We start from the raw sequence: 7,721 nt of genomic DNA, 5'->3' as shown, positions 1-7,721 counted from the left end.
ATTGGATTCTTCTGTCTTTTCTTCTTTATTAGTCCTGCTAGCAGTCTATCAATTTTGTTGATCTTTCCAAAATACCAGCTCCTGGATTCATTGATTTTTTGAAGGGTTTTTTTGTGTCTCTATTTCCTTCAGTTCTGCCCTGATCTTAGTCATTTCTTGCCTTCTGCTAGTTTTTGAATGTGTTTGCTCTTGCTTCTCTAGTTCTTTTAATTGTGATGTCAGGGTGTCGATTTTAGATCTTTCCTTCTTTCTCTTGTGGGCATTTAGTGCTATAAATTTCCTTCTACACACTACTTTAGATGTGTCCCAGAGATTCTGGTATGTTGTGTCTTTGTTCTCATTGGTTTCAAAGAACATCTTTATCTCTGCCTTCATTTTGTTATTTACCCAGTAGTCATTCAGGAGCAGGTTGTTCAGTTTCCATGTAGTTGTGCGGTTTTGAGTGAGTTTCTTAATCCCGAGTTCTAATTTGACTGCACTGTGGTCTGAGAGACAGTTTGTTGTGATTTCTATTCTTTTACATTTGCTGAGGAGTGTTTTACTTCCAACTATGTGGTCAATTTTGGAATAAGTGCGATGTGGTGCTAAGAAGAATGTATATTCTGTTGATTTGGGGTGGAGAGTTCTGTAGATGTCCATTAGGTCTGCTTGGTGCAGAGCTGAGGTCAAGTCCCGGATATCCTTGTTACCCTTCTGTCTGGTTGTTCTGTCTAATATTGACAGTGGGGTGTTAAAGTCTCCCATTATTATTGTGTGGAAGTCTAAGTCTCTTTATAGGTCTCTCAGGGATTGCTTTATGAATCTGGGTGATCCTGTGTTGGGTGCATATATATTTAGGATAGTTAGCTCTTCTTGTTGAATTGATCCCTTTACCATTATGTAATGGCCTTCTTTGTCTCTTTCGATCTTTGTTGGTTTAAAGTCTGTTTTATCAGAGACTAGGATTGCAACCCCTGCTCTTTTTTTTTTGCTTTCCATTTGCTTGGCAGATCTTCCTCCATCCCTTTATTTTGAGCCTATATGTGTCTCTGCACGTGAGATGGGTCTCCTGAATACAGTACACTGATGGGTCTTGACTCTTTATCCAATTTGCCAGTCTGTGTCTTTTAATTGGGGGTATTTAGCCCATTTACATTAAGGTTAATATTGTTATGTGTGAATTTGATCCTGTCATTATGATGTTAGCTGGTTATTTTGCCCGTTAGTTGATGCAGTTTCTTCCTAGCATCAATGGTCTTTACAATTTGGCATGTTTTTGCAGTGGCTGGTACTGGTTGTTCCTTTCCATGTTTAGTGCTTCCTTCAGGAGCTCTTGTAAGGCAGGCCTGGTGGTGACAAAATCTCTCAGCATCTGCTTGTCTGTAAAGGATTTTATTTCTCCTTCACTTATGAAGCATAGCTTGGCTGGATATGAAATTCTGGGTTGAAAATTCTTTTCTTTAAGAATGTTGAATATTGGCCCCCACTCTCTTCTGGCTTGTAGGGTTTCTGCCGAGAGATCCACTGTCAGTCTGATGGGCTTCCCTTTGTGGGTAACCAGACCTTTCTCTCTGGCTGCCCTTAGCATTTTTTCCTTCATTTCAGCCATGGTGAATCTGACAATTACGTGTCTTGGGGTTCTCTTCTCGAGGAGTATCTTTGTGGTGTTCTCTGTATTTCCTGAATTTGAATGTTGGCCTGCCTTGCTAGGTTGGGGAAGTTTTCCTCGATAATTCCTGAAGAGTGTTTTCTAGCTTGGTTCCATTCTCCCTGTCACTTTCAGGTACACCAGTCAAATGTAGATTTGGTCTTTTCTCATAGTCCCATATTTCTTGGAGGCTTCGTTTGTCTATTTTTACTCTTTTTCCTCTAAACTTCTCTTCTTGCTTCCTTTCATGAATTTGACCTTCAATCACTGATGCCCTTTATTCCACTTGATCGAATCAGCTACTGAAGCCTGTGCATGCATCACGTAGTTCTTGTGCCATGGTTTTCAGCTCCATCAGGTCATTTAAGGTCTTTTCTACACTGTTTATTCTAGTTAGCCATTCATCTAATATTTTTTCAAGGTTTTTAGCTTCCTTGCAATGGGTTCAAACATCCTCCTTTAGCTCAGAGAAGTTTTTTATTACTGACTTTCTGAAGCCTACTTCTGTCAACTTGTCAAAGTCCTTCTCCATCCTGCTTTGTTCCATTGCTGGTGAGGAGCTGTGGTCTTTGGAGGAGAAGGGGCGCTCTGGTTTTTAGAATTTTCAGCTTCTCTGCTCTGGTTTCTCCCCATCTTTGTGGTTTTATCTATCTTTGGTCTTTGATGATGGTGACCTACAGATAGGGTTTTGGTGTGGATGTCCTTTTTGTTGATGTTGATGCTATTCCTTTCTGTTTGTTAGTTTTCCTTCTAACAGTCAGGTCCCTCAGCTGCAGGTCTGTTGGAGTTTGCTGGATGTCCACTCCAGACCCTGGTTGCCTGGGTATCACCAGCAGAGGCTGCAGAACAGCAAATATTGCTGCCTGATCTTTCCTCTGGAACTTCGTCTCAGAGGGGCACCCGGCTGTATGAGGTGTCAGTCTGCCCCAGCTGGGAGATGTCTCCAAGTTAGGCTACACAGGGGTCAGGGACCCACTTGAGGAGGCAGTCTGTCCATTCTCAGAGCTCAAACACCATGCTGGGAGAACCACTGCTCTCTTCAGAGCTGTCAGACAGGGATGTTTAAGTCTGCAGAAGTTTCTGCTACCTTTTGTTCAGCTATGCCCTGCCCTCAGAGGTGGAGTCTACAGAAGCAGGCAGGCCTCACTGAGCTTTGGTGGGCTCCACCCAGTTCGAGCTTCCTGGCTGCTTTGTTTATCTACTCAAGCCTCAGCAATGGCAGACGCCCCTCCCCTAGCCAGGCTTGCCGCCTCGCAGTTCGATCTCAGACTCGCAGTGAGCAAGGCTGCATGGGAGTGGGACCTGCTGAGCCAGGCGTGGACTATAATCTGCTGTTGTGCTGTTTACTAAGACTGTGGGAAAAGCGCAGTATTTAGGTGGCAGTGTCCCGATTTTCCTGGTACAGTCTATCACAGCTTCCCTTGGTTAGGAAGGGAAATCCCCTGACCCCTTCTGCTTCCCGGGTGAGGTGAATCCTCCACCCCGCTTCGGCTCCCCTTCCGTGGGCTGCACCCACTTTCCAACCAGTCCCAATGAGTTGAACTAGGTACCTCAGTTGGAAATGCAGAAATCACCCGTCTTCTGCATCAATCACGCTGGGAGTCACAGACTGGAGCTGTTCCTATTCGGCCATCTTGGAACGGACTCCGGTTTTCCATGATTTAAAGTGCTTTACATTTCCCGTTTGTGAATGTCAAATGTCCAATCATATGTGTGTCTTTGTGTGTGCCTGTGTGTGTTTCTATCTCTATGCATATCTGTGTGTGTGTCTTTGTATGTCTGTATGTGTGTCTGTGTGGCCATATGTGTCTGTGTATGTCTCTGTGTGTCTCTGTGTATGTCTGTATGTGTGTCTTTGTGTGTGTCTGTGTATGTGTATGTGCCTGCATGTGTGTCTGTATGTGTCCCTGTGTATATATGTATATGTTTGTATGTTTATGTTTCTGTGTGTGTTCGTGTGTGTGTCTGTGTATGTCTGTATCTGTATATGTGTGTGTGTCTGTGTCTGTGTTTGTGTGTGTGTCTGTATGTGTGTATCTATGTGTTTGTCTGTGTATGTGTGTATCTGTATGTATCTCTGTATCTGTGTGTGTATGTGTGTCTGTGTGTGTGTGTGTGTCTGTGTATATTTGCAATGTGTATATTTCTGTGTATGTCCACGTGTGTGTCTATGTATGTGTGTCTGTATCTGTATATGTGTATGTCTGTGTATATCTGTATGTGTATGTCTTTGTGTCTATGTGTGTGTCTGTAATGTGTCTGTCTGTGTATGTGTGTCTATGGGTGTATCTGTGTCTATGTGTGTCTGTGTGTGTGTCTGTGTATGTCTGTATGTGTGTGCCTATGTGTGTGTCTGTATGTGTCTCTGTGTGTATTTGTGTGTCTGTGTATGCCTGTATGTGTGTGTCTGTGTATGTGTGTCTGTGTATGCCTGTGTGTGTGTGTCTGTGTGCGTGTGTGTGTTTTTCCTTCTATGTCCTTCTTGGGGCTTGCCTTCTTGGGCACATCTTTAATGACCTGGATATAATTTTTATGAGGACTTAGACGTTAGCTATCACTTTCCATTAACATCTTGCAATAAATTTTCTGATCAGCCGACTAGTGCCTAGACTGTGGGGAGGAAGCAGGGGAGACAACTTAGCTCCAAAAATTAACTAGGCCTGCCTGAAATTATTGTTCAGACAAGCCTCGGATTGTGGTTTTGCATAACAGAGTTCCAAATTTAATATCATTCTGACTTACAACTTCATCTGGTCTTCCAGTGATGACCTTGATTAATTGTGCTTAAAGATTTCTGAAGACATGTGTAATATTTTGAATTGAATATGACAGGGGTTTTAATATATTCAACCTCCTGCATTTCATTTTTGTGACTGAGGAGACAGGGTCAGGTTTTAGCATCCTATAAATTACCTCGTCTTTACTCTTGCTTTTTTTTTAAATAACAGCTTTATTGAGATATAATTCACATCCCATATATATATACTTCCCTAGTTTAAAGTATATGATTCAGTGGTTTTTAGTATATTCCCAGAGTTATGCAGCCACCTCCACAGTACATTTTAGAACATTTCCATCACCCCAAAAGCAACTCCTTCCCATTATCAGTCTCTCCCCATCTCTCTAATCTGCCCCCTCCCTCTCCTCGAGATCCTGGCAACCAATATTTTTTTTCTGTGTCTATGAATTTGTCTATTCTGGATATTTCATATAAATAGAATGATGTAATATGTAGTCTTTTGTGACTAGCTTCTTTAACTTAGCATTTTTTTAGGTTTATTCATGTTGTATTAGGTAACAGTACTTCATTTCTGTTTTTTTCCTGTTAATAATACTCCATGATAGGCGCATACCACATTTTGTTTATCCATTCATTAGTTGATGGACTTTTGAGTTGTCCCCAATTTGGGCTATTATGAGTAAAATGTTGTTATAAACATTCTTGCATAAGTCTTTGTATGGACATGGGTTTTTAATTTTCCTGAGTATGTACCTAGGAGTGGAAATGCTGCGTGATAGTTTTACTCCACATTTAACCTTTTGTGGAGCTGCCAGCTGTCTTCCAAAGTGGCCGAACCATTTTACTTTCTCACTATAAGTAGATGAGGTTTCCAATTTCTCCTCATCTTTGCCAGTATTAGTCATTTTATGTTTTATTGTATACAGCAAACCTAATGGGTGTAAAGTAGCATTTCATTTTCATGTATTGCATTTCCTTCGTGGCTAATAATTCCAGGCATCTTTTTCTGTGCGTATTGGCCAGTTGTATATCTTCCTTAGAGAACTGCCTATTCAGATCCTTTCCCCATTCACAAATTGGGTTACTTTTTATTATTGAATCGTACTTCCTTGGTCTTCTATTTCACTTGCGGATGAGCTACTGGTGTGAAGGCAGAACTTCTGGGCAGCGCACGTGCTCATCTTTTGCTTCCCCCATGACACAGAGAGGATTCTGTGTCCACATTGCACCTAAGAGTCAATGAAAGGACCGGGGCTGCCAGCCCCTGTGGAAACTTCTCCAGCTCACTCCAGTCCCCACTCAGCCTGCTTCCTGCATCAGCACTACTTGCCTGGCCCTGGAGGCATCAGAGTTTAGAATCCTTGATGGAGATGTGGGGGCACTTAGGGAGGTAGACATTGCAACTTCTTATGGGAAGAAAAGGTAAACAAGCCCATCTTGAATTTAATGGTCAGAGTTAGCACTTCTTATGTGCTACCCTCCTCTGATGAACATCACTAGAAGATTTTACTCTACAAGCTGTAGAGCCATGATCTGATTTCTTTTAAGTATAGGAAATTTCTCACACAGCTGTCTGTTACTTTCTGTTAATTTCGGCATAGAAATGCATTGTAGTATTGTAAATTTGGCCAACTCCTAAGTATCAGTATAAGCAGGTGAGATATATATGTTTTTTTGTAAATATGTTTTGCTGAATTATGTACCTGGATTTTATAGATGATCATTACAAAGATGACTCATTTTTCATAATGCGAACATTCCATGAAAACATCTTTAGCCTAACTTGCCTATACAAATTTCTAGAGAATTCTGTTAAGCAGTCAGGTGTTTACTTATGCTATTTAAATTATTAATGTAATTGAACATATATGTGGTTTAAGAAATCATATCCACAAAGTACATTAATTCTAAAATACAATTGATTGTTAACCATTTCACATTTCTTGAATAATTTTATTGCCCTCCTCACTGGCACCTTTAACATTAGCATCCACATCGCTAGAGGCACATTCGCAATCCCCTTATAATTTTTCTGAGCAAAACAACTTACTTCAGTTGAAGTAATTTGAGACATAGCATTGTTTTTAAAGGTTTCAGTGTGGCCACTGGAAATTCCCACACATAGGTTGCTGAAGTTTTGTCTTCCTCTAGGTGGATATTTACTACCACTACAACATAATGGCTATCCATGTTGCTTCTTAAAGCAATGTTTAATTGACTTTTTAAAATAACTTAAAAAATGACTTTTGCATTAACATTCAACACTTATAATTATGAAGCTACATCCCAAGTGGGGAAATACGAAGCCTGTGTTAATTATTTCTGCCTTTTTTCCTCAAACTGTGTATGGCTGTTGACCTCTGTAAATACCTGTATTAGTCTGTTCTCACACTGCTATGAAGAAATATCCATGACTGGGTAGTTTATTTTAAAAAAAAAGAGGTTTAATTGACTCACAGTTTTGCATTGCTGGGGAGGCCTCAGGAAACTTACAATCATGGCAGAGGGCAAAGGGGAAGCTGGCGCCTCCTTCACAGGGTAACAGGAAGGAGTAAGTGCCAGCAGAGGAAATGCCAGACGCTTACAAAACCATCAAATCTCATGACACTCACTCACTATCAGAGAACAGCACGAGGGAAACTGCCCCCATGATCCAATTACCTCCACCTGGTCCCGCCCTTGACACGTGGGAATTATGGGGATTAGAATTCAAGGTGAGATTTGGGTGGAGATACAACCAAACCATATCAATATCCAAAGTAGTGTTGGGTGAGAGTGTTTCACACATTTGTCTCCCCAAGCATTACTTGTTTTTTGTACAGATTAAAATAAATGAGAGGACGCTGTGTCATATGAGAGATTTCTTGAGGATTTGAATGTAAGAAAACTTTAGTTTCTGTTTCCTTAGGGACCTTTTAGGGGAAATCTTTTGCCTTCTATTCAACAATATCCAACAGTCTGTTGTCCAACATTTCAGATTGGGAAAGTTCTGTGATGCATTGCTGATTCAAATGCAGACGTTTCATCCATTTTTCTCCCTTCTGAATAACTCTACCTCTGCCCTGCCACTCTTTTGTGTGTGAAACGTGTGTCAATGGAAAAGACTTGAGGTCAGGATTTAGGAGGTCTGTCTTCCTGTCTAAGCTTCAAAAGCAATTCCCAACAAAGAAAACCTGCGTGTGCCAGGTTCTGTACTGATTTCCGTGAGTAGGTGGTCCAGGCCTTTAAGGAGCTTACAGCCAGGCAAGGGAGAAAGGCAATGAGTTGATAGTAACATTAAAAAAGAACTAGAGTGATGTGTAATAACAGAGGTCAGACATGCCTCATGTGGAAATCTCTGAGCAAAAAACATTT

The sequence above is a fragment of the Hylobates moloch genome, unplaced genomic scaffold (assembly GCF_009828535.3).
Source record: "Hylobates moloch isolate HMO894 unplaced genomic scaffold, HMol_V3 SCAFFOLD_12, whole genome shotgun sequence".
NCBI lineage: Eukaryota > Metazoa > Chordata > Mammalia > Primates > Hylobatidae > Hylobates > Hylobates moloch.
The sequence above is the reverse complement of the archived record's forward strand: the minus strand, read 5'-3'. Positions refer to the sequence as shown.